The 17,373-nt window shown below is 43.7% G+C and overlaps 1 long non-coding RNA gene across 2 annotated transcripts in view; it reads right to left on the minus strand.

Annotated features, from left to right (window-relative positions):
* The window catches only part of LOC146057535 (uncharacterized), a 131,417-nt gene extending 114,659 nt beyond the window's left edge, over positions 1 to 16,758 (minus strand). For both annotated transcript variants that reach the window (XR_014469743.1, XR_014469742.1), the window contains exon 1: positions 16,713 to 16,758. This is a non-coding gene — a long non-coding RNA (uncharacterized LOC146057535). The remainder of the gene's footprint in view (positions 1 to 16,712) is intronic.
* Positions 16,759 to 17,373: the final 615 nt, after the last annotated feature.

Here is a 17,373-nt window from a genome sequence, read left to right on the forward strand (position 1 = left end):
TTGACCAACAAGGATTTGGGCAGAAATAGGGCAGTAAAGTGGGCATGGGTCCCAGAATCATCATTTTGAATAAGTAGCTGGTGTTCTGCAAGGGTTAAACAGCGTTGGTCAACAAATATTACACTGGAAACCCGCACAGGGGGGTCACTTACATATGACCCACTTGCCACAGCGTTGGTCAACAAATATTACACTGGAAACCCGCACAGGGGGGTCACTTACATTTGACCCACTTGCCATTTCTTTGGTCAAAAGAAATGGCAAGTGGGTCATATGTATCTGACTCCCCTGTGTGGATTCCAAGTGTAAAATTTTTTGACCAACGCTGTTTAACCCTTGCAGGACACCAGCTACTTATTCAAAATGATGACATCTGGGACCTATGCCCACTTTACTGCCCTATTACTGCCCAAATCCTTGTTTGTCAAAAGAAATGGCAAGTGGGTCATATGTAATTGACCCCCCTGTGCGGGTTTCCAGTGTAATATTTTTTGACCAACGCTGTTTAACCCTTGCAGGACACCAGCTACTTATTCAAAATGATGATTCTGGGACCCATGCCCACTTTACTGCCCTATTTCTGCCCAAATCCTTGTTGGTCAAAAGAAATGGCAAGTGGGTCATATGTAAGTGACCCCCCTGTGCGGGTTTCCAGTGGAATATTTGTTGACCAACGCTGTTTAACCCTTGCAGAACACCATCTACTTATTCAAAATGATGATTCTGGGACCAATGCCCACTTTAGTGCCCTATTTCTGCCCAAATCCTTGTTGGTCAAAAGAAATGGCAAGTGGGTGATATGTAAGTGACCCCCTAGTGCGGGTTTTCAGTGTAATATTTGTTGACCAACGCTGTTTAACCCTTGCAGAACACCAGCTACTTATTCAAAATGATGATTCTGGGACCCATGCCCATTTTTGTGCCCATTTTCTGCCCAAATCATTGTTGGTCAAAAGAAATTGCAAGTGGGTCATATGTAGGCAACCCCCCTGTGTGGGTTTCAAGTGTAATATGTTTCGACCAACACTGTTTAATCCTTGCAGGACACCAGCTACTTATTCAAAATGATGATTCTGGGACCTATGCCCACTTTACTGCCCTATTTCTGCCCAAATCCTTGTTGGTCAAAAGAAATGGCAAGTGGGTCATATGTATCTGACCCCCCTGTGTGGATTCCAAGTGTAACATTTTTTGACCAACGCTGTTTAACCCTTGCAGGACACCAGCTACTTATTCAAAATGATGATTCTGGGACCCATGCCCACTTTACTGCCCTATTTCTGCCCAAATCCTTGTTGGTCAAAAGAAATGGCAAGTGGGTCATATGTAAGTGACCCCCTGTGCGGGTTTCCAGTGTAATATTTGTTGACCAACGCTGTTTAACCCTTGCAGGACACCAGCTACTTATTCAAAATGATATCTGGGACCCATGCCCATTTTTGTGCCCATTTTCTGCCCAAATCATTGTTGGTCAAAAGAAATTGCAAGTGGGTCATATGTAGGCAACCCCCCTGTGTGACCAACGCTGTTAACCCATGCAGGACACCAGCTACTTATTCAAAATGATGATTCTGGGACCCATGCCCACTTTAGTGCCCTATTTCTGCCCAAATCCTTGTTGGTCAAAAGAAATGGCAAGTGGGTCATATGTAAGTGACCCCCCTGTGCAGGTTTCCAGTGTAATATTTTTTGACCAACACTGTTTAACCCTTGCAGGACACCAGCTACTTATTCAAAATGATGATTCTGGGACCCATGCCCACTTTACTGCCCTATTTCTGCCCAAATCCTTGTTGGTCAAAAGAAATGGCAAGTGGGTCATATGTAAGTGACCCCCCTGTGCGGGTTTCCAGTGTAATATTTGTTGACCAACGCTGTTTAACCCTTGCAGGACACCAGCTACTTATTCAAAATGATATCTGGGACCCATGCCCATTTTTGTGCCCATTTTCTGCCCAAATCATTGTTGGTCAAAAGAAATTGCAAGTGGGTCATATGTAGGCAACCCCCCTGTGTGGGTTTCAAGTGTAATATGTTTTGACCAACACTGTTTAACCCTTGCAGGACACCAGCTACTTATTCAAAATAATGACATCTGTGACCCATGCCCACTTTACTGCCCTATTACTGCCCAAATCCTTGTTGGTCAAAAGAAATGGCAAGTGGGTCATATGTATCTGACCCCCCTGTGTGGATTCCAAGTGTAACATTTTTTGACCAACGCTGTTTAACCCTTGCAGAACACCAGCTACTTATTCAAAATGATGATTCTGGGACCCATGCCCATTTTTGTGCCCATTTTCTGCCCAAATCATTGTTGGTCAAAAGAAATTGCAAGTGGGTCATATGTAGGCAACCCCCCTGTGTGGGTTTCAAGTGTAATATGTTTTGACCAACACTGTTTAACCCTTGCAGGACACCAGCTACTTATTCAAAATGATGACATCTGTGACCCATGCCCACTTTACTGCCCTATTACTGCCCAAATCCTTGTTGGTCAAAATAAATGGCAAATGGGTCATATGTAAGTGACCCCCCTGTGCGGGTTTCCAGTGTAATATTTTTTGACCAACGCTGTTTAACCCTTGCAGGACACCAGCTACTTATTCAAAATGATATCTGGTACCCATGCCCATTTTTGTGCCCATTTTCTGCCCAAATCATTGTTGGTCAAAAGAAATTGCAAGTGGGTCATATGTAGGCAACCTCCCTGTGTGGGTTTCAAGTGTAATATGTTTTGACCAACACTGTTTAATCCTTGCAGGACACCAGCTACTTATTCAAAATGATGATTCTGGGACCCATGCCCACTTTACTGCCCTATTTCTGCCCAAATCCTTGTTGGTCAAAAGAAATGGCAAGTGGGTCATATGTATCTGACCCCCCTGTGTGGATTCCAAGTGTAACATTTTTTGACCAACGCTGTTTAACCCTTGCAGAACACCAGCTACTTATTCAAAATGATGATTCTGGGACCCATGCCCATTTTTGTGCTCATTTTCTGCCCAAATCATTGTTGGTCAAAAGAAATTGCAAGTGGGTCATATGTAGGCAACCCCCCTGTGTGGGTTTCAAGTGTAATGTGTTTTGACCAACACTGTTTAACCCTTGCAGGACACCAGCTACTTATTCAAAATGATGACATCTGTGACCCATGCCCACTTTACTTCCCTATAACTGCCCAAATCCTTGTTGGTCAAAAGAAATGGCAAGTGGGTCATATGTAAGTGACCCCCCTGTGCGGGTTTCCAGTGTAATATTTTTTGACCAACGCTGTTTAACCCTTGCAGGACACCAGCTACTTATTCAAAATGATATCTGGGACCCATGCCCATTTTTGTGCCCATTTTCTGCCCAAATCATTGTTGGTCAAAAGAAATGGCAAGTGGGTCATATGTAGGCAACCCCCCTGTGTGGGTTTCAAGTGTAATATGTTTTGACCAACACTGTTTAACCCTTGCAGGACACCAGCAACTTATTCAAAATAATGACATCTGTGACCCATGCCCACTTTACTGCCCTATTTCTGCCCAAATCCTTGTTGGTCAAAAGAACTGGTAAGTGGGTTATATGTATCTGACCCCCCTGTGTGGATTCCAAGTGTAACATTTTTTGACCAACGCTGTTTAACCCTTGCAGAACACCAGCTACTTATTCAAAATGATATCTGGGACCCATGCCCATTTTTGTGCCCATTTTCTGCCCAAATCATTGTTGGTCAAAAGAAATTGCAAGTGGGTCATATGTAGGCAACCCCCCTGTGTGGGTTTCAAGTGTAATATGTTTTGACCAACACTGTTTAACCCTTGCAGGACACCAGCTACTTATTCAAAATAATGACATCTGTGACCCATGCCCACTTTACTGCCCTATTTCTGCCCAAATCCTTGTTGGTCAAAAGAAATGGCAAGTGTGTCATATGTATCTGACCCCCCTGTGTGGATTCCAAGTGTAACATTTTTTGACCAACGCTGTTTAACCCTTGTAGAACACCAGGTACTTACTCAAAATGATGATTCTGGGACCCATGCCCATTTTTGTGCCCATTTTCTGCCCAAATCATTGTTGGTCAAAAGAAATTGCAAGTGGGTCATATGTAGGCAACCTCCCTGTGTGGGTTTGAAGTGTAATATGTTTTGACCAACACTGTTTAATCCTTGCAGGACACCAGCTACTTATTCAAAATGATGATTCTGGGACCCATGCCCACTTTACTGCCCTATTTCTGCCCAAATCCTTGTTGGTCAAAAGAAATGGCAAGTGGGTCATATGTATCTGACCCCCCTGTGTGGATTCCAAGTGTAACATTTTTTGACCAACGCTGTTAACCCATGCAGGACACCAGCTACTTATTCAAAATGATGATTCTGGGACCCATGCCCACTTTAGTGCCCTATTTCTGCCCAAATCCTTGTTGGTCAAAAGAAATGGCAAGTGGGTCATATGTAAGTGACCCCCCTGTGCGGGTTTCCAGTGTAATATTTTTTGACCAACGCTGTTTAACCCTTGCAGGACACCAGCTACTTATTCAAAATGATGATTCTGGGACCCATGCCCACTTTACTGCCCTATTTCTGCCCAAATCCTTGTTGGTCAAAAGAAATGGCAAGTGGGTCATATGTAAGTGACCCCCCTGTGCGGGTTTCCAGTGTAATATTTGTTGACCAACGCTGTTTAACCCTTGCAGGACACCAGCTACTTATTCAAAATGATATCTGGGACCCATGCCCATTTTTGTGCCCATTTTCTGCCCAAATCATTGTTGGTCAAAAGAAATTGCAAGTGGGTCATATGTAGGCAACCCCCCTGTGTGGGTTTCAAGTGTAATATGTTTTGACCAACACTGTTTAACCCTTGCAGGACACCAGCTACTTATTCAAAATAATGACATCTGTGACCCATGCCCACTTTACTGCCCTATTACTGCCCAAATCCTTGTTGGTCAAAAGAAATGGCAAGTGGGTCATATGTATCTGACCCCCCTGTGTGGATTCCAAGTGTAACATTTTTTGACCAACGCTGTTTAACCCTTGCAGAACACCAGCTACTTATTCAAAATGATGATTCTGGGACCCATGCCCATTTTTGTGCCCATTTTCTGCCCAAATCATTGTTGGTCAAAAGAAATTGCAAGTGGGTCATATGTAGGCAACCCCCCTGTGTGGGTTTCAAGTGTAATATGTTTTGACCAACACTGTTTAACCCTTGCAGGACACCAGCTACTTATTCAAAATGATGACATCTGTGACCCATGCCCACTTTACTGCCCTATTACTGCCCAAATCCTTGTTGGTCAAAAGAAATGGCAAATGGGTCATATGTAAGTGACCCCCCTGTGCGGGTTTCCAGTGTAATATTTTTTGACCAACGCTGTTTAACCCTTGCAGGACACCAGCTACTTATTCAAAATGATATCTGGGACCCATGCCCATTTTTGTGCCCATTTTCTGCCCAAATCATTGTTGGTCAAAAGAAATTGCAAGTGGGTCATATGTAGGCAACCTCCCTGTGTGGGTTTGAAGTGTAATATGTTTTGACCAACACTGTTTAATCCTTGCAGGACACCAGCTACTTATTCAAAATGATGATTCTGGGACCCATGCCCACTTTACTGCCCTATTTCTGCCCAAATCCTTGTTGGTCAAAAGAAATGGCAAGTGGGTCATATGTATCTGACCCCCCTGTGTGGATTCCAAGTGTAACATTTTTTGACCAACGCTGTTAACCCATGCAGGACACCAGCTACTTATTCAAAATGATGATTCTGGGACCCATGCCCACTTTAGTGCCCTATTTCTGCCCAAATCCTTGTTGGTCAAAAGAAATGGCAAGTGGGTCATATGTAAGTGACCCCCCTGTGCGGGTTTCCAGTGTAATATTTTTTGACCAACGCTGTTTAACCCTTGCAGGACACCAGCTACTTATTTAAAATGATGATTCTGGGACCCATGCCCACTTTACTGCCCTATTTCTGCCCAAATCCTTGTTGGTCAAAAGAAATGGCAAGTGGGTCATATGTAAGTGACCCCCCTGTGCGGGTTTCCAGTGTAAAATTTGTTGACCAACGCTGTTTAACCCTTGCAGAACACCAGCTACTTATTCAAAATGATGATTCTGGGACCCATGCCCACTTTAGTGCCCTATTTATGCCCAAATCCTTGTTGGTCAAAAGAAATGGCAAGTGGGTCATATGTAAGTGACCCCCCTGTGCGGGTTTCCAGTGTAATATTTTTTGACCAACGCTGTTTAACCCTTGCAGGACACCAGCTACTTATTCAAAATGATATCTGGGACCCATGCCCATTTTGTGCCCATTTTCTGCCCAAATCATTGTTGGTCAAAAGAAATTGCAAGTGGGTCATATGTAGGCAACCCCCCTGTGTGAGTTTCAAGTGTAATATGTTTTGACCAACACTGTTTAACCCTTGCAGGACACCAACTACTTATTCAAAATAATGACATCTGTGACCCATGCCCACTTTACTGCCCTATTACTGCCCAAATCCTTGTTGGTCAAAAGAAATGGCAAGTGGGTCATATGTATCTGACCCCCCTGTGTGGATTCCAAGTGTAACATTTTTTGACCAACGCTGTTTAACCCTTGCAGAACACCAGCTACTTATTCAAAATGATATCTGGGACCCATGCCCATTTTTGTGCCCATTTTCTGCCCAAATCATTGTTGGTCAAAAGAAATTGCAAGTGGGTCATATGTAGGCAACCCCCCTGTGTGGGTTTCAAGTGTAATATGTTTGACCAACACTGTTTAACCCATGCAGGACACCAGCTACTTATTCAAAATGATGACATCTGTGACCCATGCCCACTTTACTGCCCTATTACTGCCCAAATCCTTGTTGGTCAAAAGAAATGGCAAGTGGGTCATATGTAAGTGACCCCCCTGTGCGGGTTTCCAGTGTAATATTTTTTGACCAACGCTGTTTAACCCTTGCAGAACACCAGCTACTTATTCAAAATGATGATTCTGGGACCCATGCCCATTTTTGTGCCCATTTTCTGCCCAAATCCTTGTTGGTCAAAAGAAATGACAAGTGGGTCATATGTAAGTGACCCCCCTGTGCGGGTTTCCAGTGTAATATTTTTTGACCAACGCTGTTTAACCCTTGCAGGACACCAGCTACTTATTCAAAATGATGATTCTGGGACCCATGCCCACTTTACTGCCCTATTTCTGCCCAAATCCTTGTTGTTCAAAAGAAATGGCAAGTGGGTCATATGTAAGTGACCCCCCTGTTCGGGTTTCCAGTGTAATATTTGTTGACCAACGCTTTTTAACCCTTGCAGAACACCAGCTACTTATTCAAAATGATGATTCTGGGACCCATGCCCACTTTACTGCCCTATTTCTGCCCAAATCCTTGTTGGTCAAAAGAAATGGCAAGTGGGTCATATGTATCTGACCCCCCTGTGTGGATTCCAAGTGTAAAATTTTTTGACCAACGCTGTTTAACACTTGCAGGACACCAGCTACTTATTCAAAATGATTACATCTGTGACCCATGCCCACTTTACTGCCCTATTACTGCCCAAATCCTTGTTGGTCAAAAGAAATGGCAAGTGGGTCATATGTAAGTAACCCCCCTGTGCGGGTTTCCAGTGTAATATATTTTGACCAACGCTGTTTAACCCTTGCAGGACACCAGCTACTTATTCAAAATGATATCTGGGACCCATGCCCATTTTTGTGCCCATTTTCTGCCCAAATCATTGTTGGTCAAAAGAAATTGCAAGTGGGTCATATGTAGGCAACCCCCCCTGTGTGGGTTTCAAGTGTAATATGTTTTGGCCAACACTGTTTAACCCTTGCAGGACACCAGCTACTTATTCAAAATAATGACATCTGTGACCCATGCCCACTTTACTGCCCTATTTCTGCCCAAATCCTTGTTGGTCAAAAGAAATGCCAAGTGGGTCATATGTAAGTGACCCCCCTGTGTGGATTACAAGTGTAACATTTTTTGACCAACGCTGTTTAACCCTTGCAGAACACCAGCTACTTATTCAAAATGATGATTCTGGGACCCATGCCCATTTTTGTGCCCATTTTCTGCCCAAATCCTTGTTGGTCAAAAGAAATGACAAGTGGGTCATATGTAAGTGACCCCCCTTTGCGGGTTTCCAGTGTAATATTTTTTGACCAACGCTGTTTAACCCTTGCAGGACACCAGCTACTTATTCAAAATGATGATTCTGGGACCCATGCCCACTTTACTGCCCTATTTCTGCCCAAATCCTTGTTGGTCAAAAGAAATGGCAAGTGGGTCATATGTTAGTGACCCCCCTGTTCGGGTTTCCAGTGTAATATTTGTTGACCAACGCTTTTTAACCCTTGCAGAACACCAGCTACTTATTCAAAATGATGATTCTGGGACCCATGCCCACTTTACTGCCCTATTTCTGCCCAAATCCTTGTTGGTCAAAAGAAATGGCAAGTGGGTCATATGTAAGTGACCCCCCTGTGCGGGTTTCCAGTGTAATATATTTTGACCAACGCTGTTTAACCCTTGCAGGACACCAGCTACTTATTCAAAATGATATCTGGGACCCATGCCCATTTTTGTGCCCATTTTCTGCCCAAATCATTGTTGGTCAAAAGAAATTGCAAGTGGGTCATATGTAGGCAACCCCCCTGTGTTGATTTCTGCAGTGAAATTTGTGGTCCATGATTTATTAACCCTTGTAAAAGTGATTGTTCTGAATAAGAAGCTGGAGCTCGAATAAGAAGCTGAAGCTCGAATAAGAAGCTGGCCGAATAAGAAGCCAACTTCAGCCTCGTTAAAAACCCAGATAACAGGGTTTTACTGCATTTTCACATTAGTGTATCCTGCCCAAAGAGAGGCAATGAGGACGCAGAGCTAGAGAGAGGCAAAGGGGAAATAAAGGCAGGCAGGAGGGGCAGACAGAGGAAAAAGGGGCACAGAGACAAAGGCAGAGGGGGCAAGAGGTCATAGAGGGCATGGGCAGAGGGGGCTTGAAGACAGAGACTGAAGGGGCATAGAGATAGGTGGGACATGAAGACAGAGGAAGAAGGGGCATGAGGCAGAGGGTGGCATGACATAGAGACAGGGGGCACTGAGACAGGCATAGAGGGCACGAAGATAGCCAGAATTGGCATGGAAACATGGGAAGAAGGGGCACGGAGACATGGGCAAAGGGGGCACAGACATGGGCAGAGGAGGCACAGAGACATGGTCAGAGGGGGCACAGAGACATGGGCAGAGGGGGCACAAAGGTAAATGGGAGCATTGAGACAGAGGGGGCATGGAGGACCAGTGCGCTTCTGCAGTACTATGAAGAGGAGCCAAGCGAGAAGAGTAAAAAGTCTGTGTGCTGGGGGTTATACAGTGTGTCCCTGCCTGCTTCTGCACAGCCCAAACTGCAGACATCCCCAGCCGCGGGCCTCTGCTAACAGTTACATATTTGGTGTTCTCTTCCCTCAACCATCAGTGGTGTGACACTGTCTACTGCCCGCACGGCGCTGCAGAGATGTAGGAGGCTTAGTGATGTGCTCACCGGGATGTCGACATTCCTGCTGCAGACCACACTGCAGTGATGGATGAGGTCACCGGGTCTTCTCAGTGGATGCCGATCCACCCGCTAGCTGCTCCGCTGCGGAGCTACCTCTGGAGGACTCGCAAGACGAGGACATCATCCTCTCGTGAGTCTCTCTATTTTAGGTAGCCGCAAACCCTGTGCTGAGAGCACGCACAGTCCAGGACTCCTGGAGGTAATTTCCCAGTGTCGCTCGACTCGCTCCTCTACCCCGGAAGTGAAGCTCCACGTGCGGCAACATCACAGTAACCTAACCACCTATATAAATTACAGGTACAGGGTGCAGGGGATTGCCTGCTGGGCTGCCGGGCCCCCCAATCGGCCGGGCCCCATAGCAGCTGCATCCCCTGCACCCTCCATAGTTACGCCACTGCGCCAAACGTGAACGATAGGGATGAGTCTCTACTTTTAAACCAAATAAATAAATAGTCAGATCAGGGACAGGTATTAATAATGGGGGATTTTAATTTACCAGACATTGATTGGAAAAATGAGACGTAAATAAGAAAAAAGCAGTGGGTTTCTAAGCCTACTCAAAGATCAGTTTATCACACAAACGGTAGAAGCTCCAACTGGTAATGAGGCACTATTGGATTTAGTATTAACCGTTTCAAACACCAAAGTAATTGAACATCTAGGGAACAGTGACCACAACATGGTTTCACTGGAAATCAACTTCTGTAAACTACAATATACAGGACTGGCTAAAATATTAAACTTCAGAAAAGCTAACTTCGAATTATTCAGGGAAGCTCTAAAAGGATTTGAGTGGGAAGAGGTATTTAAGGGGAAGAATGCATTCGGAAATGTGGGATACACAAAAAAATTTGCTCGAATCTGTAACTATTAAATACATTCTAAAAGTCAATAAGGGTAAATTCAATAAAAAAAGCCATCATGGTTGGACAAAATATGAATATTTAAATTCTATAAAAATAATGTAAATGAGGAGGCGTTCAACAAGTACAAAGAATCAAACAAAATTTGGAAAGAGGTAATCAAAGTAGCTAAAAGGGAAAATGAAGAGCGCATAGCCACTGAAAGCAAAACTAACCCCAAGAAGTTTCTCATTTGCATAAATAGTAAGCAAATAATTGAAGAGAACCTAGGCCCATTAACCGATATTGATGGTAAAAGTTTAACAGAGGATAAAGGAAAAGCAGAACTGTTAAATGGGTTCTTCTCATCGGTGTTTAAAAGGAATACACACTTTGTACTTTGTTTCTTCATTATACTCATGTAAAAGACATCCCAATGGACTTAGTGGGTTATTCTGGTTGATTCACAAGTCCACCAAACCCCACCCGGCGAACGACCGCCCCCCCCCCCCCCCCCCCGCCCCCTCAAAGTGCGGCTTCGTCCGAACAGCTGCGAAGTGCCGGTCCTCACATCCTTGTATATATATATATATATATATACTAGGTGATTCATCGCGCCCTACGGGCGCTCTTCACACCGTCGAGTAAGCGTCTGTGTATTGTATGGACCTTGTAGTAAGTAGTGCATGAGTTGTAGGCTAGAGGAATACATACCTTTTTGAGTATGGTGGTTATTGTTAGTGTGTAATGGACAAAACCATGTGCACTGCAGGTGGGACTGATGTAACGTGCAGAGAGAGTTTCAATTGGGTGTTGTATAGTTTATGTGCAGGGTAAAGACTGCCTGTTGTTTTGTTACACTGATATCAATTTGAAGTACAGTCCCAGCCAAATCAAACTCTCTCTGTACATGTTACATGAGGGCCAGCTGCAGTGGATATGGTTTAGTCCATTACAGAGTGATTGTGGCTTTCCGAGTGAGACTAACCGCCAATGTTCGCAACGTTGTTGTATTATGTATTGTAGAGTGTTGTGTGTGCATGTAGTATTGTTGTTAATGAGATGCGTGTGCAGTATTTGTAAGTGTATGTGTGGTGTGTGTTGATAGTGTTTTTGAAAAGGAGTCTAAGGGATGTGATTAAAATGTATGTAGTGTAGTATGAGTAGTGTGAAAAGAGTAATGTTTAATGGAATGTGTAAGTGACCTTTATTGGTTAGTGCTGTCGTTGAGAGATTTAGTTGTTAAGTGAAGTATTGAGCGGTGCAGTGGGTGTTTGGGTGTATTTAGGTGTGTGTGTTTTGTATGTGTGTTGTATATTATTTGTGTGTGGTTGAGTGGTGTAGTAATATAGTGCTAAATTGCTATTATGCATATAAAGGAGAGAAGTAATGTAGTGTTCTGTGGATGTGTCATAATGTAAATATGGTGTGTTGTATTATGAGCTGAGTAGAAGCAGATATGCTGTGTTTGATAGCATAAGTAGCAGTGATGGTGGATAGTGAAGTGTGTATGTTATTAATGTTTGTGAGCGTCTTGGGCATGGGTCCTCAAACTGCGGCCCTCCAGATGTTGTGAAACTACAAATCCCAGCATGCCTTGCCACAGTTTTGCTATAAAGGAGTGTTAAAACTGTGGCAAGGCATGCTGGGATTTGTAGTTTTTCAACATCTGGAGGGCCACAGTTTGAGGACCCATGGTCTTGGGTAATGTGTGTGAAGAGTATGCATTTTTTTGTGTTGCTCTTGTAAGAAAGTCAGAATTAATAGTTAATTTGAGGGTATTGTTAGTGGTGTAATGTAGGGTGTAGATAGAGTTAGTAGGGTGTGTTTTGGATGTCTGGAGTGTCCAAAAAAAGAGTGTTGTGTGTGTGTGTTTTTTTTTTTTGGCCAATATAGTGTGTTGAATTGTGTTAAATAACGTACATGAAGTAGGGAAGCATTTTAGTTTAGTGTGGATGTCTTAATGAAAGTTGGTGTATTGTATTTGGAGTATAGTAGATGCCGGTGTGTTGTGTTGAATAGCATAAGTAACACTAATGGTGGATAGTTAGGTGTGTATCGTAGGTATTGATGTGAGCGTCTGAGGTAATGTGGATGTGGATTTATTTGGTGTAGGTCATGTAGTTATAAAGTTGCAAGACTATCCAAAATGTTGTGGATAGATAGTAGTGAAATGTAATTATTTTGTGAATGTTTTGTTTGGAAGAGGGGTGTCTATTAGTATTTTGTATGTTAGTAATGTAGTTGTATTATGTATCAACGTGAGTGGGCTGTGTGTGTAAGTGTTGATGTGGATGAGGTGGGTGTGCATTAGTTGTAAGTGTGTGTCGTGTTGTGTGTTAATAGTGTGTTATAAAAGAACTGTAAGTGAGGTGATGTGAGCGTATCCAGTGTTGTAGTATGTGGATGGTTAAAATAGTAATGGTATTACCGTGGTTTTGTGGCTTGTGCTGTAGTTTGTAGAAGTAGTAGTAGTAGTAGTAGTAAAGTTCAGTATTCAGTGCTGCAGTGGATTATTTTGTAGCAGGTCTTGTTTTTTTTGTTTTTAGCTGCAGCTGTAGTAGCTGTGAAGGAAGACTTAAGATTTCTGTGTAAAGAATGTTGATGCATTGATTAGTACTGTAATAATTGTGTTTTAGTGTCTGTGTTATGTGTAATGTGTTATAGTGTGTGTTTTTGTTTGTTTTGGTTTATGTTGTGAGGGATCTAAATAAAGTGTTTGTAGTGGTGGTGTACATGTAAAAGTGTGCTGTAAAGGTGTTGTGTGTGTGTGTGTGAGGGTCTTGTTAGTTGTGTATTGTGTTGTGTGATTAGGGCGTGTGTGTGTGTATGTATAAGGGATGTGTGTGTGAATGGAAGTGTGTGTGTGTGTGGTGTTATAACAGTATAGTGGTAGTAATTGAGAGATGTATTTGATAAGTTCAGTATTGAGTGCTGCAGTGGAGTGTGTGTGTGTGTGTGTGTGTGTGTGTGTGTGTGTGTGTGTAAAGTCTCTTACATTGTGTGCTTGTAGTGGGGGCAGTAGTAGGTGTGTAAGCACACCATATTTATTTGTAGAGAGACTGTAGATGCAGTGATTGTATATATTGAAAAGTGTGTTTGTCTGTGTGTATATAAAGTGTAGTAGAGTAGTGGGTGTTTGATTAGGTGTATGGTGAGTTTATAGTACTCTTGTACATGTGTGTTTGAAGTGTCTAATGTGTGGGTGTGTGTGAAGTGTGTTTGAGTGAGTTTGTAGTGTGTAATAGTGGTGTGTTTTGTTGTGTGTGTGTTGAATGTGTGGAGTATATTGTTTGGTTGTGTGGTGGAGTGGTTTAGCAAGATAGTGATTGTAATCGTAGCTAATGATGTACATAAAGGAGACTTAAACTTAATTTTGGTTGTGTTATGTCAAGATGCTGTGTTGTATTAGGAGTATAGTAGATGTAGGTGTGTTGTGGTTAATTCTAGAAGTTGCACGAATGGTGGATAGTAAAGTGTATGTGATTTATGTTAGTGAGCTTGTGTTAATGATTTCGGTGTAGGTGTGGTTTGTTTAAGAAATATAGAAAAGAGATTCAATTGGTGGGTGTACATAGTTATTAAATGTTACTTTGTAAAGTGTTATATTTGAAGAATAGTGATGTATATTTGTAGTGTGGATGTTAGTAATGTATTTGTAAAGATGTTGAGAAATGTGTGGTGTGTGTGTATTTTTTTGGTGGATGAGGTGGTTGTGCAGTAGTTGTAAGTGTAAGGGGTGATGTGTGTTGATAGTGTGTTATAAATGAAAAGAATGTTGTAACGGTGTTGTGTGTATGATGGTTTTGTTATTTTTGTATTTGTAGTTAGTTGGGTGTATGTCTGTATAATTTATTGTATGTAAGTAGGTGTGTGTGGGAAATGGAGGTGTGGGGGGTAAGAGAAGTGTTATGTGAGTTGCTAGTGTTGTGTAAATGAGCGTTAATGCTAGTTGTCGTGTGAGCGTGTTCCAAGTGTTTGTTAGCGTGTTAAAGTAGGGTCTAATTGTTGTACTATAGAAGGTGTGTTAGATAGTGAGTGTTGTGATGCATATCTTGCATAGGTGTACAGTGTCTGCGTTTGTGCAATAGTGGTGTAAAGAGAGTGTGTGTGTTTGTAGGTTGTGGTGGGGTTGTGTGTTAAGAGTTGTGTTTTTAGGGATGTTGGGCACGTGTTTTTTTATTTTAGACCGATAGATATAGAGTGGATGCGTTATTGGTATAGTGGTGCAAAGATAGTGAGTGTGCTTTGACTTTGGTGTGTGGGGTGGATAGTGTAGGTGTGAAGGGTTGTGTTGGGTAGTTGTTGTAGGTGTGGAGTGCAGGGGGTGTTGATATAGTGGTGTCAAGATATTGGTAGTGGGGTCAATTTGTTGTGGGTGTGTGATGGTGTTGGGGGTGTAAGTTCTTTTTGTGTTTGCCGAATGTGTTATTTTTTTGTGTTAGATTATTTGTGTAGCTGTAGAGTGGTGTGGTGTTTGTTATAGTGTTGGTAACAGAGTGTGTGTTTGAAAATATGTAGATAGGGGCGATAGTGTTATTGGGAAGTGATGTGTTGGGTGGGTGACTTTGGTGGGTTGGTGTATGCTAGTTTTCCTGGCTGTAGAGTGTAGGTGTTGCTGCTATAGTGGTTGAAAGATAGCTTTGAGGCTAGGGGTACACATGTTAGTGTGCGAGGGGCAGTGTGTTGAGTGAGTTTGGGGGAGGTAGGTGGGTCAGCACATAAGGGCGCATGTGGCGAAACTGAGGCTCCGCCCATTACACGGACAGGATCCTTTAGGAGCCGTGTCCCTGCGTCCAGCAGGTCATACATTGTTGCAAAATGTTTGAATTTCACAATGGAATTAGAGGTGTTGCAGGCGGGGCTGTTGGTAATTATGGGATGGGGATAGGCAATTGTAGGTTCTGGGTACACATGGCAGTGGGCGAGGGTGTTTTGTGGAAGTGGTGTGTCTCACAGCGTAACGGCGCATGCACACACCTCCTGCCTCCGTCCATCGCAAGGAGAGGCTCCTTTAGGAGCCCTGTCCCTTCGTCCATCCGGGTATGCATAGGTGGCACAAATGTATTGTTAACAAAGCAATTGTGGGCACTAATGGGAGCGGTGGTGGTATGGTGTTGTGGGGTGGGGGTATGTTGTGTTATGGATGTTGGTAGCTGTGTTGTAAGTGTAGGTAGGTGTAAAGTGCATGGGTTGGTGTTATAGTGGTGGCAAGAAAGTGTGTGTGTGTGTGTGTGTGTGTGTGTGTGTGTGTGTGTGTGTGTGTGTGTGTGTGGTGTGTGCATGAAGGAAGGGGTGTTACAATTGTGTGTTGACAGTACCTTTTATCTGTTGTTGTTATAGTGCTGGGTTGGTGTCGGCAGACATCGAGGTTAGAGGTGAGTGGGCTGTTAGTGTCCACAGCGGGCACTGGTGGCAGGTATCGTCTACAGTAGTTCAGAGGCAGGAGGGGGTGGTAGGCAGGGTGCTGAGGCGGGAGGTGTTGGCTGGCATCGGGCAGAGTAGTTTTGCGGCAGGAGGGGGTGCCAGGCAGCGGGTGCATGCGGCAGGTGGTGGCAGGCATCAGCCACATTCATTGTGGGTCCGGATGGTGTGGCAGGCAGCGTCCGCAGGCTAGCGGGGGTGGCAGGCTGCGGGCGCAGGCAGGCAGGGGTGCGAGGCAGCATGGGCAGGCTAAAAGCGGCTTGCGGGGCTGAGCGCAGAGTTTGTGGAGCAGAAGGCAGCGGGCGCACGTCTGTCTCGGCACAGTCTGTGTCCCGCGAGACTTGTGATGACGCGAGGCTGCCCTGAGCGCCGGAGCCGGTGCAGAGTGTCTGGGAGCGTATGTGGCTGCATTTGCGTAATGTGTCATTTGTGTCTCATATCGGGTCCGGGAGCGTGATGTTGTTTTGCAGGGGTAAAGTGTGTGGCGTACAGGGTTTTTGTGTCTCATATATATTTGGCTATTTAGCGTGTGTCTATAAGGCTGGGTGGTGTGTGACCCCGCCCAGCGTTATAGACACACTCTGGGGATGAGTGACAGATGTAGCCAAATATATAAGAGATATATATATATATACAAGGATGTGAGGACCGGCACTTGGTACATCCAAACAACTGGAGGAGAGGTGCCTTCCACAAAATAGAATATAGCAGCGTTATTCAAATCAATGAAGACAGGAGGCGGCACTCTCAAGAACGTGGTTAAATTGTATTAAAACATCAAAGTGGAAAACGTGTCAGTATTACAGTTCAACAGTTTCGGAGCTTACGCTCCTTCCTCAGGACGACTGACTGACAGATATGGGTAGCAAACATGTTTAAATAAGCAAGCACACTTACGTGATTAGTGACTGCGGCTGAACAGCGGGGCTGACTTCCGATGGCGTCTGCGCACATGACAACTGACGTCAGTCAGTTGCCCGGGTAACCCGCCGGCGTCTGTTTCGGCTATCAGACGGAGTGAAATGGTACAAATCAAGAGTGCGTGTACCTGCAACAAGTGTGGACATGCACATGTTAGTGGAATATGGCAACGAGTATAGAGTAATCTTAAAGTGGAATAGTGCTGAAAAAGTTTTAAAAACGTTGTTTAAAAACAATGGAGCGGACACCTTGGGGCAATTTTAACATATAGCTCATGTAATGTTTGCGAAACAATATCACGTTAGTGTGATTTTACATGAGCCCTGATGCAACTATATGCGCATTATGCTCATATTGAATAGTAAATTGCTATATACTGTACATTTAGATATACATAATTTATAGTTGGACTGGTATCGTCGTCTATATGAATTACATACTAGCAGGAAAACACTGTACCTGCTGTTATTTAAAGTACACTTGTACACCAAACATTGCACTATCATAACGATTTTTAGGTTAGTCATAAGAACCCTCTTTAAACACAAGATGAGGGTTAACAATAATATTGCATAGCAAAACTGGCATTAAGAGAGATCTATATAGTTGCCTCAGGGCTCATGTAAAAGCACACTAA

Source organism: Crinia signifera, chromosome 2, assembly GCF_055691185.1.
Source record: "Crinia signifera chromosome 2, ASM5569118v1, whole genome shotgun sequence".
NCBI lineage: Eukaryota > Metazoa > Chordata > Amphibia > Anura > Myobatrachidae > Crinia > Crinia signifera.